This window comes from Lichenostomus cassidix, chromosome 11 (genome assembly GCF_008360975.1).
Source record: "Lichenostomus cassidix isolate B80296 chromosome 11, HeHo_3.0, whole genome shotgun sequence".
NCBI classification, from domain to species: domain Eukaryota; kingdom Metazoa; phylum Chordata; class Aves; order Passeriformes; family Meliphagidae; genus Lichenostomus; species Lichenostomus cassidix.
In genome coordinates, this window is record NC_139492.1 from 9,686,648 (window position 1) to 9,708,173 (window position 21,526).

A 21,526-nucleotide genomic window follows, 5' to 3' on the forward strand; every position below is an offset into this window, starting at 1 on the left:
CTGGTCTGACGCATCATGAGCAGGGTTCACCATTAACCACCCAGCTGTGCCTATGCTTTCATGGCATTTGCACCAGCTCATGTGCAGTTGGTGTGAAGGAGTCATGTGCTAAACTGAAGGTTTTTAATTTAACGTCATCTTAGGTAGAGCTTGTCATTTTTGTTCTGTGGCAGTGAATGACAGTTTTATTCCATTACCTAGTCTGCTTGCTGTAATTTCCAGGGTTTATTTCTAAATTAGCATGATGTCTACATGCAACTGTGCCTTCTCTTCCAAGAAGTTGGTGTTCTTCACAACTACTGTGTGCTATTAAACATGAATATCAGAATTGCTTCCTTATTTACTTTCATTTGTAATTTACAAAACTTCAGGTTTTTTTGTAGGACATTAGAAACACAGAGATCTTATAACTTGTTCCAAACCCAGAAAATACTTAACCCAAGACAGTCCCACCCCATCAATCAGTTGGTCTTAAGCCTCTTCATTAGTTAAGGTCTGAGTAAAGAAAGGGCTCAGCTGGGCTCCCCCTCCAAATCCTGTCTGAATTAACTCCTTTTTGATTTGTAGAAATGAGTGCAGAACAGGACCCTCTGGGTAGCTCACTGAGCACTCTCCTGCCAGTCTCGTTCAGGTAATTCAGGTTTTTCTCTGGTCTTCCAGCAGTATTTCAGGCTGTGCTGGGGGCTGGGGGGCATTGGGGAGGAGCAGCCCCAGCAATGGGCCATCTGCAGCCCTCTACTCTGGGGAAGCTGGGACCACTTGCAATTTCACACACAAGCAGCACTAATCTACAATAAATCTTATGAAATCAATACAAATATGGAAAGTATATCATTTTTAAAGAAAAAACACATGAGATGGCCATTAAGGGCACAGCCATTCTAATACCTGTGTCTGGTTGAAACTGCAATTAAAAACATTCCAATAATAAATCTACTTTCAGTCTCGTTTAATGCTTTTAACTTGCTTGAAAGTTCAAGCTGGTATCCCAAAAATGTGCCAGGACTTTCACAATGTATTTTATAGACTCATAAATAAATATGGCAATTAATCTAAGCTATATTTCTTTCATATTTGATGACAATTTATTATGACACTCACTCATTCAGTGCACAAAAACTCTAATGCACTTAAAATCGGATTTCAAACCAAACGTTTTATGGGAAAATATAGTATTGATCATCCATTTAGAGATATCATGTGATGATTCATAACCTGCTATAAAAAAGGATCTTACGGGGACATGCAGAATGAGTTTTGTGGACCATTCTCACCACAAAATCCAACGTACAAGATCTGTCGTTCTCAGTGAGGTTTTATACTTCTGTTTGGAGTCTTTGCCTGTAATGTTTTGGTGGTTTATGACAGATAGCAGCTTTAAGATAAAACATTTTTCATATCTAAGCTAAATTAAATGAACAGAGTCTAATTTGTTAAAAGTATATTGTTATATGCACTTTTATACTGTCCATTTACACAAATTTGTGCACAAAATTTGTTCCTTTCAAGGATAATTTCCGCAATTTTGGTTATGTAAATTGGGCTGTTTGTGCAATACACATTTGCTGCTGTGTCCTTTGATAAAACGTGACCCAGGAGTCCCATGGCTCCACATGCTGCTCACTGCTGGTGTGTGATACACCCTGTGCAGCTCCCAGAGCTGCACTGGCTTGGGCTCTGACATGCCAGCAGCAGAGATCAGCTGTCCCAGCCCTGTGGGGCATTGCTGGAACTGTTTCCAAAGCTGAAAAGCTCTAGAAGATACATCCTGAAAATGCAGGCTCCTGGGGTGATTGGTGTGAGCTTGGGATCTGGTGCGGAAGGAAGGAAGGGCTTGCAGCATGCTGTGTGCTGTGTGTGAGTTCACACCCACGCTGCCCAGGACAGGCTTTTCCAGTCTTTCAGCATCAACCTGCAGACACTTTTCCCTGGAATTGCAGGTTTGGTTTGCCCTGTGTGTGGATCAGCCTTTGGAGCCTGTCTGGGGTCGTGCAGCCACACGGGCAATGAGCATCATTTCTGTGCAGAGGGAGAAGGGATCAGAAATGGCAAATGTCTTTTTCTGGCTTGGTAAATAATTAGTGGCTGCATTAGTGCACTTGACCTGTTCTTCCTTGCTCCCTGCTGCCTGCCCACTGCCCGTGGGGTGGCTCTGGGCTCTGGGTGGTTCAGGGCCACAGTGGGGTGAGCAGGGCAGCCCCTGCTGCTTCCCAGCCTCACTGGGAACAGATGTTCTGCAAGTAGCCATTTCTCATCTTATTCTCTGAGATTTTTAATATAATAATGTCTTTCAGTTTGACCAGCTCATAGTTCTTGCCAGCCTAACTATTTTCTGGATATCTTTCCTTAATGCCATAGGTTTTGAGTGGTGGCACCAATGCTTGGAGAGACAGCAGAAGGAAATAAGTAGTGAAGGCTAAAGCACGTGGTTAAAGAAGAGTCTCATTTATAAATCAATTTTAATAACATATTTAAAAGCGCTCACATTTGCCTTTAATGTGTTTCCATTTCCCCCTTGGTCATTAATATTTAAAATATTTTTCTTTACTGATCTTTTTTCCTATTGTGTCCTTTCTAACTTCCCTTTCTCTCTTTAATCTGTAATGAGTGAGTTTTTGAGAAATGCATAATCCATGAGAAATCCAGATAATTTGATATAGGAAAAACCTTCAATTCCTTGAAAGAAATTTCAGAGGAGTTGAGTAATTGTTTAAAAGTTATTCCAAACAGTTTAACTCATAAAAGGGTAAAAGTTTTCACTGATAGACACAATGAGAAGGTGCTGTTATTTCTACTATGAAATAATAATCAGCAACGAACTTTAAAAAAAAAAAAAGATAACAATTTTTTTTTTCTTTTTTAAGTTAACACCAAACTGCAGATAACATTTTTCAGTTTTGGGGTTGACTTCATTCTATGAGTGATTTAAGGGCACTTTTGAAAATGGAATTTGGGTTCCATGTTTGTACCCGTCTTTCAGGCACAGACTGTCACCTCAAATGTCCTTTAAAAGAAAAGGACTGAAGGAGGAGGGTCAGTGACTGGTATTCTAGCTGGGTAAAACCTCAGACATATACTTTGAAGGATTCATCCCATATTATAAAGAAAGTGGATTTTATGCAATGTGGGTGATTGCAGCCACAGGTGGGCCTGAGTGCCAGCCCTGCTTCCCCACAGTTTAACTGGAGCTTGCCCAGGGTGAGAATCTTTGCAGCTGCTGTGAGGTTCTGAGGTGGATTTGTTACACCTGGAGCAGAAGGGAGGGGCTGGGCTGTGGTTTGGATGAAGAGTGGCTGGAAGCAGCAGCATGAGGCATGTGGCTGCAGGACTGGGACTGCCTGAGGTGGGTGACAAGTGTGGTTGTGTCCCCACTGTGCTCATGTCTTCTAGCTGCACTTGTGCTGGTCTGGGGAATGTCCTGGGAGAAGCAGTGCTTCCCAAGGGCTTTCCTGGCCCTGGGGGCAGAGGGGTGGGCAAAGGGGCTGCAGAGAGGGGAGAGGGTTTCCTGGGGCTGAAGCACAGCTCAGTAGAAGAGGCTGGAGATACCTCTGTCCTTGGTCCAGGCACACAGCAGCATGGAGCTGGAGTAGCATTTCATCTTGAAGGAGACACAGGAGCTAAATTTAATGTGTTGTAAATTCTCTAGAGACAATGGGGAAACCTCCAGAAAATGATTCATTTATATATCATGGGGAGGCTCTATGGACAATGAAATGACATGCTTTTTTGTGGAACAGAATAATGACTGCTCATCAGAGCTACTGGAAAGGATTTTAGACACTTAACAACATTGGTTTGATTTTTTAATTTTAATTTTATTACTTTAGTCTTTAATTTACTGTGCCTAGGAAGAGCTTATCCTCTTCTTGGCTTGTGCTGGGTTTTACGTTTTTATATATATACATACATGGATATTATTCTCAGTCAATTATTCATCTATGAATTCTTCATGATTTGTAAATGGGCAATGAAGCAAAGAATACTAAAATGTAACAAAGATGGAATGGGGATCTGCAATGTTTATTATTTTCAAGGAAGAGTTAAATATGAAAATGATGCTGTGTGATGTTTGAATATCTACCCAGGCAGTGCTACAGCTACCAGGGCTATTTTGTATTTTGCTTTACCTTTCCATCTTTGTAAAGTTTGTAGTGGTGTTTGAGTGGATGGGTTTAGCACCAAAGATCTGTGCTGGTTGTAGTGGTGGAGGAGATATTTGTACACCTTTCTCTGGCTGCTGTTGAGAGTGAAAGGTGAATTAGTTGTACCAACTACTGCTGCAGTGAGTGGTGGGTCTGCCTGGACACCTTGCTGGGGGCAGTGGGGGTGACCCTGGGAGGTGCTGCTTCTCCAAAGTTTTGATTGCACATCACAGCACAGTCTCTCAAAGGCTGAACCCTAAAAGATGGACAAACACTTGTTCCTCTGCTGGGTTTGTTCCTCATGCATCAGCTCCCAGTGCCTCTTTGATTATGCAGAGCTAGCAAAAGCCTGAGCAAATGTGCAGTGGGCAGTCAGCAGTGTTGGAACAGCCTTATTATGAAGTTCTTCCCTGCCTTGCTTGTGCTTGTCGTTGCTTTCTGTGTCTTTTATCACTCAATAAAAATATTGCCCTGTAGATTGTTTTACCTGTACTGTTCTGTTGAGCCTAAGTATTTATGCAGCCTCCTTCAAGCTTGTTATGGGGTTTGACTCTGGAAATAACTGATTGCCTCCCTTGTGTGCTGGGCTGGGTGGAGATGGAGCAGGCAGGGCTGCACAGTGGCCTGCAAAGGGCCTTGGGTATTGCAGCTGTGGGCACAGGTGGGAAACAGCCTCATTCCATCTGGCCAGGTGGCTCCTGTTTGCAGACAATTCTTGCGCAGGGCTGTGTGTGTTGCTCTCCCAGGATCCAGTTTGGGGCTGGGTAGCACCATGACTGCAGTGGCTGCATTTTGTCATGTCTGTGCTCTTGGCTTGAGCATAGGTACGAAATCAGCCCTGGGCAGTAGCAAGTGAAGTTAAACCTGTGACAAAAACAATATAAAGAAAACAATTTGAATAATGTTTTGTTTAGCGAGTGTTGGATCAATTCCTTTATGAATGGCTAAATGCCACATATAGACTGTACACAATCAGTTGCTGGTGTTAATAGATATATGTGCAGAAGCAGTATTCAAAGCTAGCAAAATCCCGTGTTGTTTGTAGACATTGATTGAACTCCATGGGGAATGGTTCAAACTGGTGTGGGAAGAATGTTCTTGCTCTGCCCAAGGATGTTTTTTTTTTTAAAGATAGCATCAGTGTAGTCTGTACTGGTACTCCTTTTTTGCCATTAATTTGCCCCATATTTGTCTTTTGAGCCTACCCTGCGGCAAAGTGATGAAGTGCAGCTGTTTTATTGGAGCTTAGAGAACGAGGAGTAACAGTGAGACAACTGGCAGAACTTTGACATCAAAGAAATGCAGAAAACTTGAACCCCAGAAAACTTAAACCCAGTATCCTTCATATGCCAGATCTGTTCATTAATGCCCAGTGTTAACCTAGTGTGTTCCTGGAGCTGCAGCAGTGGCAATCCCTTGGCTCTGCCGTGGGTGGGGAGCAGCAGGCTCAGGGCTCTATGCAGGGAACAGCACAGCTGACTGTGGTTTGGAGCACTGAGGAGCATTGTTAGGTCAATTTAAGACCAGAGCTTTCAAGTCAGTGTAATTATGCAGGTGTTGCCCTTGCTATTAGCACTTTTGCCCTGATAGCTTTAGTGTATATTTTACAAATGAAGTTACTGTCAGGGTTCATTATGCTGTTTACTGACCCATTGCTTTGGAGGTGCTGTTGCTGCCACTGAGGTGTGTGTGCTTTGCCCCATGCTGAGTGACACAGCCCAGCAGAGACCCATCTCTACTGCTTTTTGTTGTGATGACTTCGAAGAGATCTCTTGGTGTTTGATACAAGTTGTGTCTGCCCCCAAATATTTCTTTTTCTTGTCTCTCGAGTGCTTCCTTGCAAGTGTTATCTGCTCTCACTAAACTCCAGTCAGCCTAGTTTGTTTTCAGAGCCTTCAAGAAAGGTGTTGGTACATTTAATTATTAAACTAGAAAACAAGGAGTGTTTTGAGACAGGTAGAGGAGAGCAGAGCAGGTGACTGGGACTCACTGGTTTAGTGTTAGCCTAAAACTGCTTCTGTTAATTGAAAGCTTTACCATTAACTCAGGGCTGGAGTGTGGGCTATTAAACAGAGCTGGTAAAATCTCTGGGGTTCTCAGGCAGTGCAGTGAAAGAGCTCTCTTGGAGAAAGACCAACAAAAGTGACCCAAATGTCATTCCTTGCCTGATGAGAATTATTAATATGTAACAAAAATAAAAATACTTGACAGTATTGGCTTCTGCCTTCCCGGGGCTGGCTGCTCTCTGCTGGGTGGGTCTGGGTGATGCGCTCTTCACAGCGAGTTTCTTTCCTCGCTTTGGGCCTTTGCTCTTTTCAGCTTGCTTAGTAGAATTGAACATATTTCTGCTGACACTGGTAGTAGTGTAAGAAGGGTCAAGCTTTAGGTGTGGTGGGTGAGTTTGGCACAGCAGAACATGTCCAGGGCTGCAGTGCCCTCACTGAGGCTGTCTCTAGAGGTCTTTTCCTGTTAAAGATTCTGGTTCAAGAATTGCAATTTTAATTTTAATCTTGTAACCCTCTCTGTGTGTACTTGACATTGGCTGGACTTGGGTTTGCTCACTATTGAGCTTAAACAAGAGCTAATCTGTTTAAATGCGTCTGCAGTTGTTTTTTGCATCAGTTCAGTGAGATCAATTTAAAATTGAATTCCTAAAGCTATTGCAGGGCTTCGCATATTGACAGGTCAAAGAATTATTGAACACCAACTTAGTACCAATGCTTAGTAACTGTTTACATCACAATGTCTTCATGGCTATGTCAGTGCCTGAGGACTTCAGGAGCCCTCCTTTGAGTTTGTAAATCATAAGGGAGAAATAAATAAAAGCACAGAGTGATGTGAGTAGAAATCCCTTTCATGAATCCAGGCCATTGTTGAAAGCACATCAAGCTGTTGGTAGATAAATATTTTTCTGGAGTCAAGAACAGAGAAGCATGTGACATTTCAATTACCACTGTTCATATTTAAATGTAAATAAGTGGCTTCTTTACTCTATAATTCAACAAACCTTATAATTATGATCTTATGATATTTTCATAGCACTTGCAGAAACATATGGCACTTCAATAAGCAAACAAGGCAAGAAATGGAATTAAGGATTTCTATGATGTTTGTGTCTTTGTGGCTGTGTTTTAACCTCTTTGTTTTAAATACCTCATTTCTTAATTTAGCAGTTTATATAATAGGAATAAATTTACATGAAACAAAACTGAGCCTTGTGGTTAGGTTCCTACTTACGTCCTTAATCTGATGTAGGAGTTTTCTGCTGAAAAAAACCCCACAACTCCCAAGCAGCTCAATAGTGGTTAGAAGTATTGCCAAAGCTAAATGATCATTAAGGACTGCATGGGTCAGTGCCTTATTAGTGTAAATTATTTTAGCTCCTGCAAATGCTTCTGTTCAGAACACTATGCTGATCGAGTTTCAGGCTATGGTCTGTGCAAAGGCTATAAAATATTGATTTGACTTGTAATGTTTCTTGATATCTATGACTCAATTCACAAGACTTGTGCAATATCAAGGCTTGAACTGGAGGGATCACTCAGCCTTGACCTGATTCAGTAAAATGTCCCTTAACTGAATTTTAATAATAATATACAGTAAGGCACTTAGCAGCTCTTGAGCTTACTGATCAATATGGAAAGTGTAGTAATATTATACCAAAAGACTTTGTTTATAATCTCCATCCCCAGCCTGTGACCCCTGTGCTGCTTTGTGTACAAGTTATTGTTTTCAATATACCAAAGGACAGAGAAGGGAAATGAAGCTGTGAACTCCTGAGGCACAAGCTGTGTTGCAGTGAATGTCTGCAGAGCACCATGGCATTTTCTGCTGGCATCCCAGGAAGGCACCATTGGATCTGCTGGAGATGGCCATGGCTTGGAATGACCTTGGAGTGTGTGTGGTGTTCATTGCCTGTGTCACTGTGTGCAGCCCTTGCTTTAGTGGGGGAATGCCAGAATCAGCTGGAAGGTAGTGGAAAGTGAGGTGGGACTGAAAATCCACAGTGCAGTTTGTAGAGGTGGCTGCTGATTTTTTTGCCAGGTGAAAGCATCAGAAATGGCTTACTCTGTGCTGAAATGCCCATAGTGGATCTCAGAAAAATAGGTGTTAGCTTATGCAGCAGCAGCAATGTAGGAATCTCATCCTGCTTGCAACATTTCCCCCTCACATTTAAAGAAATTGTGTGTTTTCCTTAAACATTGCTGGGTGATATTCCAAAAGAGCAGGGCTGGGGGAGGGTGTGCTGCCTTGGTCACTAGAGTGGGATTTCAGGCTTCTGAGACACCTGAGGAGGCTTGTTTTTCTGACCCCAGAAGTACTTCTCGAGTTTTCAGGTTTCTTAAATCTGCCCAATTTGGTTGCTGATGAGCAAAGAAATGGTAATTCAACTCAGTTGTGATTTAAATAAATAAAAAGACAGGGAAGAAATCAAACTGTACCTTAAAAGGGAGTGCAACTACAATGAGATGTATATCACACAGTCTAAGTGATTGGGATGGTATAATAAAATATTCACAGAGCCTCTTGAAGTACATGTTCTATAATATACATTTTAAAATAATGTTGGATGTTATTGGCTGAAAGCAATTTATCATTCACAGTGAATTTTAGATGTAGGTAGGCTCTTACACTGAGCTAATACTCAGCTTATTCCTTTTATACTCCATGTTTTGTAATATTCTCCAGAATTAAATTAACATTGCTATTTGAGACTTTGAAGCCAATTCATGTCTATGTGGCTCTTGATCTTTGTTTTTTGTTTGCTGGGGGAGGGTGGTGGGATGAGAGCCGAGGCTCTGAATGGGTCATTCCCTGCAAAGCACAGCACTCTGTTATTCTGCAGCAGCGGCTCAAGGAAACTGGCTTTGCAGTTGCTGCTGTTCGTGTCAAGGCAAGTGTTGTACACAATATATGAAGTGTAGTGTGAATAATTTAACTAGCTTTTGAACATGGAAATAGCAACATGATAAAGTAGCAAAACATAACAGGTTTCCAGCCAAACACGTCACTGATTAGTTAGCCTAGCTAAAACAAACAGATTTTTTTTTCCTCAAGTGAAACTTATTTAAATGCAAGGGAAAGGCTTCAGAAAGCCTTTTTTTGCAGATTAACAGCACCCTGGTTATTTGCAGCTGCACTAACTTCTCGATGGACAGCTGAGCTGGGGCTGTGCCCGTGGGTTGCAGTTGTGTGTGTGAGGAGGGAGGGCTGCTGGCATCTCTGGCAACATCCGTTTGACCAAGGTGTGATATTTCAGCATGGTGATTGCATGAATCAGGGGTCTTTCAGATGGAATTGTCACACTGACCTCAAGGCACTCCAGATCTGCTCATTAATCTGCAAAATTTAAGGATAGTATTTTATCCCAAAATATACAGAAGCAATTTTATATCTTTGCCAACTCATCTTGCTCCAGATGAATGAGTTGTTTGTGCTATAGGCTCTCTGTAGTCTATACTTCTATTTCCAATAGCATCCAGACAGTCAAAATTTTGAAGTCACGGTGCTGTCAGAACAATTATTTTCTTAAATTAAAACCTAGTTTCTGACTAAACCTGCAAGGCTGCCACTTGTGTGAGTTTGTGCCTGCCTGGGGAGGCTGGTGGCAGCACGTGTGCAGAAATGCTGAGCTCCTTTTCTGAGCCAGACAGGCAAGGGGCAGCCCTTGCAGAGTGAGGCTCTACTGAAGAGCTCTTGCTTGAATTGTTGTGTATTATCCTAAAAAAGCCTTAGGCACAAGATGATCTCTTCTTGCACATCTTATTTTAGGCATCAGCAGCAGCATGTACGGAAGGCAAATTTACTATTGGAACTATCAATAAAACATAGTTTGTCTGTTAAATTAGTAATTGTGAAAAAAGCTCCCAAGGTTTTTATCCCCCCTTTTATTCTCTTTTAATTATTACAAAGCCATTTTTAAATCTTGCTGTAGGTGGAAATGTGCCCTCGTAAGACTTGTCGATGCTTAAAAATCTGCAGGGTACCTGGGGGCCTTATTGTTGGCCAGTGGTGTCAAGGGAGGTCTGAACTAAAACCTAATAATGATTAAGTTAAATGGCTTCAAGTACTATTTTGGGCTTGTTCAGTGGCAGATGCCCTTTGGGGAGGAGGAAGCCAGCTGAGGAGCAATGAGGGTCGGGAGGCACAAAAGTGGGAAGTGAGGATGTTTTCATCTCATTTTTGTTCACTGTTGTGATGATAGAAGCGGGGGCAGCTTTATGCTGTGCTGGCTTATGCAATTCTGTGATTTAAGGCTGAAACTCCTTTATTATGAAGCTCATTTTCAATGTGATTTCTTCTCTTTTTTCTTTGGGGAAAAAGATGTCATAACATTTTTTTATTTTTTCCTTTTGAAACAGCATTTTCTGGCACATTGGTTAAGAATTGGGGAGAGTTTTAAAAATGATGATACTTTAAAAATGTTTTCTGATTTTTCTTTTTCTTTTTGAAGTTTATTTTAATATGCTGGGCTTATTTTTAACTCTTGGAAAGCTTAGCCTAGAGACTTGATTTGTTTTGTTTGGCTCAGCTTACTGAGAATAAGGATGTCTGGGTGTACTTTGGAGGGAAATATGAGAATTAAAGACCTGTTTTGGTGTGTAAAAATTATTGTTTGTAATTTAAATGGTTAGAAATGGAAATAGGGTTGTTTCTGGCTCAGTTTGCTGGAGAAAAATGAGCTGAGGGAAAAGGAAGTGTGCAGGAGAGGCACCTGGGAAGGAAAATGAGGCATGCAAGGGCTGTAGAAGGTGATTCAGGAATGGCATCATTGAAACATATAGGATGTTGCAGTTAGACTACCATAAGCCTTTTGAGGGAAGCATAACTTCTCATTAATAGGTATTTTTGCATGACTGGAGGAGTAAAAGTATGTTATTCCATGATAATTCAAGTCTAATCAGACACATATCTTGAGTAGCAGGTGTATGTGTTGCAGATGCATCTTTCTCATGTTGTTCTGTCATACAATGTATTGGAAACACTGAGGAGAGAATGACTCTTGGATTAGGGATTAGTGATTTCTTCACTCTTCACACTGCCATAAGTGCTGGGAAAGGATTGTGGTTTTAGGGGAGTTTAAAGTTACTGAGAGACAAGTGACTGTTGAAACTACCAAAGGGACGCAGAGTGACCCCAATAAAAGGGAGTTGATCCTTCAGTTTGCAGTTCCCCCATGTACCACCTGCCCCAAGTTAGGCTCAGACAGACCTTGGCTCATTGGCTGCACTGTTTGCAGCAGCTTTCAGTGGTGATGAGAGTGAGCAGCTCACCAGGTACTCAGGAGAAGCTCATCCACCTTTTGCCTCACCAGCATGAGCTTGTTCTAACTAGTCCCACAGGACTCAGCCAATATTGGGTTGACTTTCTGCTACAGAGGAAACTTCAGGCTTCATATTGATTTGGCCCAATATATTATAGGTGTATTTATTTGCCAGCAAAGACATACAGAAGTACTAGTGCTCTGTTTTAATACAAACTCAGCTGTTTGCTGATCAGCAATGACTATTTAAATTGACCAATCTACCTCACCCTGGCTGGAGATCAAGGGATCAGCACTTAATTTCATTCCTTGAATAAAGATTTATATATATATATATATTTTTATATATATCTCCACATGGAAATATCAGAACATGAAAGGTTAAATCAATATGGAGTTTTACATTGCTTAAAGGGCATTTGCATCAAAGCAGCCATGAATGCAATTCACTTGTTTAATGAATTTTTTATGCTTATTTAATGAATTTCACAAAGGTGTTTTTCATAAAATGGATAAGGACTTCCAGTTTTATGAAATAATAAAAATGGAACTGAAGTTATGAAATGAGCAATCTCATTAGTTAGGCATGATATATTCATATGAAAGTGTACATGTTTCTGAATTATTGCAAGCAGCTCTATTGCTTGAACTGTAACTCGTTATAATAGTATTGCAAATATGCCTTTAGTTAAGTTATCAAAAAGGGACAGGAAGAAATTAGATTTTGATTGTTAATAATGATTTAATTAATACTTATTGTATTTAGCATACTGTGAATGTGTCTTTCTTTTGAAAAAGTAGGCTTGTATTCTTCATTGATAGATAGTTAGTAAAATGCAGCACTATTCCTATCCCCTTTTTGCTAGAATTCTAGCTTAATTTTGTGTTTGAGAAGCTTTCTCTGTTTTATTATCCTGATGTACAGAGGAAAATATTATGATGGTCTCCCAATAGTAGAAACATGCCTTGTTTTGCACCATGGGAATCTGCGATCTAATGTACTTTTGGAATTGCATCATCTTGATGAAAAATTCTCCCAACCTGATGGCACTTCAGAAGTGAGGGGATTGTGAGCATTGCTTGCTTAAATAACTTGGGTGATTGACTGTACAGTGCAGTGTTTCTGCTGGTGGGATTTAATGATCCTTTCCAGCAGGAACTGCAGCAAGGCTGCTGCTTGCCCTCCAGTTTGGACAGGACAGATGGACAGAGTAATTCTGTCTTACTAAGTTGTGTTTGAAATCTGTCCTGATTTTGAGCAGGGGGTGTTACCTTTAAGTTCAAGGGGTTGTTCATGGGCAGCTACAAGCTTGGGCTGAAGAGTTGCTATGTGCTGAGTGATTGCTGCCAACTTCTGTGTATTTGCAGGCCTGCTGGCCACCTGGGTACCACCACACCAGTTAGGAAATGTGCCCCAGCTCCATTCACCAGCTGGCTATTTGCACTGTGCTAGGTATGAATGATTTCCAAGAATGTTTCCTTTATCCCTTCCCTCTCCTGCTTTGGCTATTGCAGCCAAGCTTTCCCTTTCCTTTTTGCCATTTTGGAATGACTTACAAGTGCCTTATCCAAAACAGCCTTTACAACATGGTATAAACAGAGTATTGTAATTACATGCAGTGAAGCAGCTCCAAGTGGAGTAAAGGAATCCTACTGCCCAGCCCTGCTGCTTTACAGCCCTCGTGCTCTGCCAATGCAGCAGGCAAAAATATTGCAGTAATAAGAGATAAAGTGGGACTTTCAAAATCAATGTTCTTGCCTTATTAGGCATCCCTTGTGCTATACTCTAAGTAATCTTGTTAAATACATGCATTTAGACACAGCAAGGCAGGGCAGGATGGTAAGATAATGGTCCATCATCAGTGGTTATTAGAGGAAAAAGAGAAATGAAAGGCCTTTTCACCCATGAAGTGTCATTATCCCACTCTTTGGCATGCTTTGAAGCCTTCTTGTGATTTTGCAATTAGCCAAATCATATACTAAAAGTCAAAAAGGCAGCACTGACATCTGCTCCTGCCCACCACTCCTGCAGGCTGTCAGGGTGCTGGAGGAGCTGTGCTGTGCCTGTGCTGCAGTGCAGCAGCTCCAGCCTGCCTAGCCCTGCAGTGGGACTGGGCTGGGGACAGCTCTGCTAAAGCCCCCTGAGCTTGCTCTTGGCAGCTTCTGCTGCTGCATCTGCACTCCTGGTGTCACCTGTGCAGGCTGGATTTGGGATGGCTTTGCACAGAGCAGGATCTGCCTCTGTTGTGCTGCAGATGTGCCAATATTGGTATGTTCCTAGAAATTAAATTCAATGTGTTATGTCTTTTGCACCTTTAAGGCTTCAAGGAACACAGGTCAGTGTGCTTGCACACAGGTCATGGCAGCCATGGAGAGGCACATGGAATCAATGCCTTCGAGCTGAGGAGCTGCTGGACTCCCTAGGGCAGGGATGGCTCTGTCCCTTCCCTTTCCCATGCTGGACCCTCTTTTCTCTTCACAGATTCTGTGTCCATGCAAAGCAGAGACAGAACAGAGTCTTGGCCCTGAAGGCAAGAGCATTTTGCAAAAGCAGCAGCAGCATGGTGTGGTTAGGTAATTCCTCCCTGTGCCACAGAGCAAATCTGTCTGTGAGCTGGGCTCACCCAAGACCCCCTGAGGCCATGGCAGCAGCTTGACTGATGCTCTGGGTTTGGAGCTGAGGCTCAGGAACCATCCTGGAGCTCAGCTGTGGTACCTACTGTGCCCAACTGTGCACCTACTGTGGGCAACTGTGCCCAAGAGTTTCATAGCACTGTGCCAGATTTAATAACTAGCTGGTATTTAATTTGTGGTGTGAAATAACATCTGTTATTATATCTAACGTAAATATTTACTTGAGAGATTCAACTAAAAAAACATTTGCTTGCCTTCAAAGCCTATCAGTTTCTCATCTGTGGCTGACAAAGAAAGCTTTGAGTGCTTAAATTCATTTCTAGAAATTAAATTAAAATTTTCAACACTAAAGCTTCTGTGATTCCAGACACTTTCCTTTCCTTTTATTGTGTTTGACAGCAACTAGACTCTCAAGGTAAGTGGTGGAGTGTAGTCCTATGTAAATGTGAAACATAAAATGAAAACTGGGGGGAAGAAAAACATTTAAGGTAGGAAATTAGAACAGTTATTGAGTTCCACACTATGGTTAATGAGTGTGCAGAAAGAAAACATCTTCTTGGCCTAGTGAGCTGGAGCATTACAACTGTTGCAACACTTCTTCTGTTTTTAGAAGGAAATAAGTAATAACCCAGACACATGGGAAGTCTTCAGTTTGCATTTTTTAATGCCTCAGGGGAGTGCAGTGTTTCTGGTTTAGAATCTGTTAAAATTTTATTTAAAAGGCAGGTTTTGTTCTGAAACCAAAACAAAAATTAACATATTAAGCATATCTGTAGGTCAGGAGTGTATGGGAGAGGGCTTGGCTGCTTCACCAGGACATGGCTCTTTCAGAATTACTCAGCTGAGGTTAGAGACTGTGGAGGGAAGACTGAAAATTACTGTCCCTGACTGAAATAGGTTCAGTGTATTCAGGATTTATGCTGTGTTGCCCTGGGGATAATTAAAAGCAGTCTGTAATGGCACTGGAGTGGAGGGGGCTATGCACAAGTTCTCAGTTTTGGGCTACTTTGGCATCCTGTCAGGAAGGGGAGGCTGGGATGGGATGGTGCTGCCCAGGTGAACCCTCTCCTGTTCACTGACTTCAGCCAGAGGTCAGAAATGTTTCCACTCTGTCTGGGGGTGGAGGAGAAGAGGTGTCCAAAGCTTGTTGGGGACGTGCTGTAGCATCCCATTTAGCCTTATTTCTGCAGTGCTGGTAAGCTTCTGCTGTCCCCACTGTTAGACTTTAACTGGCCTTTGCTGGTGTGTTGTTGGTAGTAAAATACCTGGGCTTAACTGAGGCTAAACTGAGTCCTGAGATAAATTAAGCTATTCAGTTTTTAAGGTACATGGCATGATGTTGAGCAGTTGAAAAACATCTGAAACCTCTGTGAATGCATCCCTGTGGTTACAGCTGAGGTACAGGGCTGTTTGGCCTGAATTAATACATGTTGCTTAGGTGTGTGAGGTGTCCTGCTAGCCCAGCCATGCAACTTCTGCTCTCGCTGAATGTCTGAGGAGATGCAGTGCACAGTTTTGCATGCTGCTGCATTGTGCAGTTTAGGAATACCCTTGCACACTTCATGTGCTACTTAAAAGTCCCTTCATGAAAAGGTTGAAGTATTTTCATCTGATGCTGTTACTGTTTACAGCCAAGCAAGCTGTTGAAAGGTGGGAACGAGTAGCAAGTTGATCAATATTTTATCCTTTCTAGGCTAATAAGTTCATTATTATTGACATAGTGTGGCTGGTTGCCTTCAGCCTGACAAATAGCATCCCAAACCAAAGTAATTAGACTTCTTTTAATGATGCTTTTATTGGGAAATGTCTTGGGGCCACGCTGGAGCTTATGGCTGAATCTGGAGAGTCAATTTTTATATTTGACTGGGTATAAATAATATGGGATGGGGCAGAGACCCTCAGTCTGGTGCCTCTCCTGGGCAGAAAGGAATCAGGTTGTGAGTTCACATGCCTGGGGAGTGATTCCTGAGCCTGCCTTGGCTCCTTCACATCTCTCCTTTGGCCAGAAATTTCCCTTGGGTGCAGCGCAGCTAGCTTGTGCCCAGCTGCCATCAGACCCATCCCCTCCCTCCCTCCCTCTTCTGGTAAAGTTTTCCACTCAGAGCAGGAGCAGCAGTGCTTTGTTTCTAGCTGCCGTGGATGGCTGGGAGCAATTGTGTTTGTGGCCTGAGCCTTGCTACCTCTCAAATTTAAAAGCTGCTCTGAAGTTTGTATTACCTTTTTTGTTTCTTGGAGATATGTGGAGCTTAAAATTAAATGGTTCAAATCTGGATCAAGATTAAATAATTTGGGTCAGGGCATGTTTTCAGATGCCCTCCAGGAAACACAGTCAGTGGTTAACCTAATCAGCTCCTGTAATTCCACCAAATTCAGCTGAAGCAGCATTTCTACAGTAGAAGGAAACTTGAAGCTTAATAGCAAGCATCCCAATTTTTAAACTTTGCTTGAGAATAGTTTAGCTCCTGGTGTTCTCAGCAAAACCCAGAAGCAGTAGCAGGACATGGGTTAGTAAGTTAGTTTGCAGCTGGGATCTGGTGCTTTGTATGTGTTGTGATGCCACTTGCTTAGTATTATGGAGTAATTAAGTGTGATTCTTGGGGTTAGATTAGTTCAGAAATTATATTGCTGACTTCGAAGTACAAGTCAGTACAAACAGCCAAGTTTGCAAACTGAAATAGAGATTAAACCAAACCAAGAATTTCACTGGTTGTCAATGAAGTTTTTTATTTTTGTGTGTATACATAGTACATACATGTGCTTTTCAGTGCTTCCAGGACTTGCAGCCTTCCCTAGAAAGGGCTCTGATCCATAAAGGCTGGTGCTCCATAAAACACAGTGGCCCTTCTGACCTCCAGCCAGTGGAGTTGCTGGGGAAACCTATGTGAAATGGCAGCTTTTTGCCTGATGGTGCCATTTTATTTAACCAACTCCAAAATCCTTAAGACACACCTGGGGGAGATCCCCAGAGAGTCTGAGCATCTTCTTCCACTTGTGCCTTTGAAACTCTGCCTTGCCTTGTGATTTGATGGGTGCTTTTTGTGTCATTCCACATGCATCTTACAACAAAAGTCAGTGGCCAAAGGCATGACCAGCTGTTTTGGGAGGCTGGGGTGAAGCAGGCTCGATGTGCAACTGTGCTGTGGGCAGGCAGAGGCTCTCTGCTTCTCCAGTGCCACAATCCCGCTGCAGCCCCTGTGGCCCCTGGCTGAGAGACTTTTGGAAAGAAGATTTTTCCATCTGCAGTGAGTGAACTCCTGGTTGCATCCAGTGCCCGCTAAAGTAAAAGGAGACTCTGGTGAGGCCCCATATTTCAAGCTCTTGGGGCTCCTGCATGTTTGTCTGCTTGGGGGAGCGGCCAAGTGTTTGCAACTTTAGATGTAAAATGTAAAAGCACTTGGTTGTCACATGCCATTAGCTGTTTAAAGCGTGACATCTCAGGAAATGCTTCATCGTAATCCTCCAAATAAAGAAATCTGAAGTGAATTTCAAACTGTTTGCTCAGTTTGGGTATCATGTTGCAGGGTCAGATGGTGAACTCAGAGTTGTACCTACTCTCAAATTGGTTTAAACTGCAGTCAGTTCAAGTCCTGAAAAATCAGCTTTTACATTTTCTTCATTTTTTTCTTTACAAGTAAAACCTAGGAGTAATGTCTGTATGGCAAAGCCTGTCCAGATGCTGTTTTCCTTGAGACACCTTTTACTCAATAGCACTGTTAATTTAACTTTATCATCTGCTTGAGTTTGCTTTCCTCTTCCTGTTTCCAGATGTGTAATGGGAAAAGTTGCTCTGAAAGGATAGATGTTGTCTGCCTGGCTTTTGCTGCAGCAAGTAGCTGTATTTCTCCCCAAAAAGAAAAGCTTGGATCTGTGATGCTACACAAGGAAGAAAGCGGTGCTGATGTTTCTGGTTTTGTTCCTCAGGAGCATTCTAGTTGTTTCCCCTCTGCAGTGGTCCAGCAGAGGATGTGTCTGGTATGTAAGGTTTGGCCATCACAGGCAGCCAAGGGGGCCAGTGAAAACAGCTTTGTACTCATCCTGATAGGAAATTGCTTCACTAGCGAGAGTATGAAACACGAAATTATAGTGTTGTGTGGAACAAAGTTTATTCAACTGTCATGCTCGAAGGTCCTATTAAGCTGTCAGTTTGGTCTGCTTTGTCCTTGATTTTGCTCCACTGAAATTTAACATGGTTTCACTCTTCAAAGCCAAACCTTTCCAAACTGGCCTCTGTGCCCACCCTGCTTCATGCCCTTCAGAAAGATTTTTTTTTTTGTTTCTTCAATATGTCATGATTATCTCTCTGGTAAGAAGTCCTTCATTCCTTGTTTATTTTTCTTTTTAACATCATGGTCCATATTTATCCCTGCGTAGCTCTAGGGTACTAATTTGCCTCCAGGATGGTGTTTTTGGCTGGTTGGCTGATAGCTATGCAAGCATGTTGGCTGTCCCTAACGTTATTCAAATTAAATCCAGGTCTGGGTGACAGTATTTGCAGATGAATTCATATGAACCCTTGTGAAGAAAGCACAGATACTGGTAAACATGACAGTGACTTTAATGATGGTGGTAGTAATAAGAAATCATGATTACTGTGATCAGTGATAGATTTTTTTTTTTTTTTTAAAAGGTATGTTTGAGTATTGTGTTTATTGTGAGTATTGTGTTTTTCTTGTAAAAACTTTTTCTAACTTGTTTTGATACAGGGAAAACGTATTTCTATCAAAGAATGTCATTGGGGTGATTTTAGCTTCATTTCCATTTTATTCCTTGCTGATTTACTTCAGAGTAACTATTTCTGGTATTGCTTGTTAGGTTGCTTCCCACAATGTACCAAGCAGCTGTGGCTCTCTTGTTTCTTGAGGAGTGTTCTGATCCTGACCTGGGCATAAGCAAAGCTTCTGACCAGCCATGAGCCTCTCCTTGTTGTGCTGTAGGTGTTACTCATCCTGCTGCTCCTCTGCTTGTGCCACAGCACCCTGCCCAGGCTGGGCCTCTTGTAATTCATCTCCATGAGATGAGGTCCCCCTAGAAAAGGGGAAAAGGGAGACCCTGACATCTTACAGGACTAGTAATAGCACAGAGTGATCTGTAATTGATGTGACTGTGTGAATCATCTGCTTTTTTCTTTTTTTTTTTTCTTCTTGTTTTCATATTGGAGACCAAGGGATGGGCAAAAGGATAAAGAGAGCTATGAATTGCCGAGAGGGTTTGCCTTAAATTTGTCAATCCGTTGTACAACATCTGCACGTTGTTTTGCTTTCTTCCCTGCCACTTTAGAGAGCCCTGAATCAGTGAGGAACAGATAGTTCAGTTCTTAAAGCAGTGCTTCTGTAAGTATACACAGTTGGGGAATGTGCTTCTGGTGGATTTGTTCCATGAAATGCAAGGGAAGGATTCATGAGTACATAAAATAACAGCCTAATCAAAGAAATAAACAAGAACAAGTCTGTAATCTTCACAAAATTGGGGGAAAAAAGTGCTTCTGATGGACTTGCTCCTACTGTTTTCTTTGTAGCTGTTTCCAGAGCTCAGACCATCTGTTCCTTGTTGTAGGTTGTTAAGTGAAATGTGCTGCCAATACAAATAGCTCTGCTTGATGTTTGTTTGCATAAATTGTTTTGAAAGCTTCATGACGAATTTTAAGGATTACTTACAGGGGTAGGACTCTGTGGAGGAGGAAATATAAATTTGATGATGCATGTTGGAATCCATTAATTTGTTTGGAATTTATTATAAAAGTGAACAGTCTATGTGTTTGTTGGAAGGGAAGGAAACAATTTCATCTTGAGCCCAGAAGGTTATGGTGACAATATGCTAATTCGGCCCCATTCAGTAAATGTGATCGATCTGCCCTCACATCTTTCTAAGTATAGCTGCCTTTACTTGCCCAAATAAACTATTCAGTTTATCTAACTCACAAAATGTGAAAGAAGTGAAGCCTGCTTGGGGTTTGTGTGCCTTGGGAATCTTACACTCAGTTCACTCAATGTCTCACTCCCTGTGACATTGGACATTTGTGTGGGAACAGTGGCCTTGAAATGAGTGTCAAAGGTAAGTGAGAGGAGTGGAGGGGAGTTATGCCTGGCTGCTGTTGGTTTTAGGCCATATTGTGACTTGAGATCTGTGGTGGTGTTGTCATGTATGCTATAGCATGGGTGTGATAATTCCTGCTCCCCAAAACTGCTGATCTGAAGGCTGAAAGGAGATGAAGTGTGCCTAAGGAGAGAGAGAGAGGATTGGAGTAAAAAAAAGATCCCTCTAAGTCAGGGACAGAGCTTGTGTAGTCAGATTTCTTCAATGGAATGGCCCTGCCTGATAGGGAAATGTTTGCAAGCAGTGAGCTTGGAGCAGCTGATATAGAAGCAACCTTTTTTTTTTTTTTTTTTTTGCAGTTGTATTCCTCTTAGAAATCTAATTCTGGTGGCTTACCTATAGCCTTACAGTTTTGAAGCTTCAAGGAGTTGAAAATCAAATGGCTGCTTTCCTTCCCACCAAACCTTTGGGTCTAGGTTTGGAATCACTGTGCAGTCAGACGTTCCTCTTGTCTCTGTGAAACTGTACATTAAAAACACAACCACACATCCACACACACACATGCTCCTTAGCTGCTCATCACAGCTTTGCAGTGGTAATTCTCTGGTTTTAAGTGAATTGACCTGGCTGCTTTCATCTTCAGGTAATGCAGCCCCAGTTTATAATTCAGACCAGGAGCTTATGGAGATTTAGAAAGAGGCCCAGAGCTTTGCTTTACTGTGCCAGTTAAAGCATTTATACTGATGACAGTTAAATTGTTGAGGGCTCTGTTATTCATTTACATCACAGACACTAAGGTCCTCTGACGACCTACTGCAAATGTAAGCCAGATGTACCTAAACATATCTATTGTACATTTTACTTCATTTCAAACACTTCTCCTGACTTTCAACTCAAACCTTCTGTCTGTCTTGTCATGCTACAGTATTTAATGATATTTTATTGCATTAGTTCACAAAACCCTTGAGTTTTTCAGTTGTCCTAAGCTAATGGACTGGATCTGTACCCATTTGCTAATACAAGATCTTTTTTAGTAGGTAGCAGAGCTATTAAACATAAATCAAGGTTTCCGATAAAATATTAGGTTTCAGCTGCATCTTACAAAAGGATAGTCTGCAGTTTTACCTGATGATTATATCTTACAAGCTATAGTTAAAGCTTGTTTTGGGATTTACTGCATTCCATACCCAGTAATTTCATACAAATCCATAATGATTATTTTGTATGTTCCTTTCATTTAGCTCATAAAAGAAACCACATAGTTTGCTAGCTGTAGAAATGAGAGCCATCCACTATTATTTCCTTTGGATGCACTAAGAAACTGATTTTTAATAAAAAGGTAATTTTTTACTACTCAACCTGAGTATCAAAAATCACACAGTAAAGAGGTATTCTGCCTTAATAAGACAGAAATGGCCAGGCTTTCTACAGGGAGAAAAACAACATGTCACAG

General features: G+C 41.7%; 1 long non-coding RNA gene across 2 annotated transcripts in view; it reads left to right on the forward strand.

Annotated features, from left to right (window-relative positions):
• Positions 1 to 21,526, forward strand: part of LOC146432284 (uncharacterized) — a 560,777-nt gene that overhangs the window by 214,187 nt on the left and 325,064 nt on the right. The window contains exon 1 of one of the 2 annotated variants that reach the window (XR_014854528.1): positions 3,204 to 3,343. The exons of the other annotated variant lie outside the window; for it this stretch is intronic. This is a non-coding gene — a long non-coding RNA (uncharacterized LOC146432284). Of the gene's footprint in view, positions 1 to 3,203; positions 3,344 to 21,526 lie in introns of those variants that run through there. 2 annotated transcript variants of the gene reach the window in all.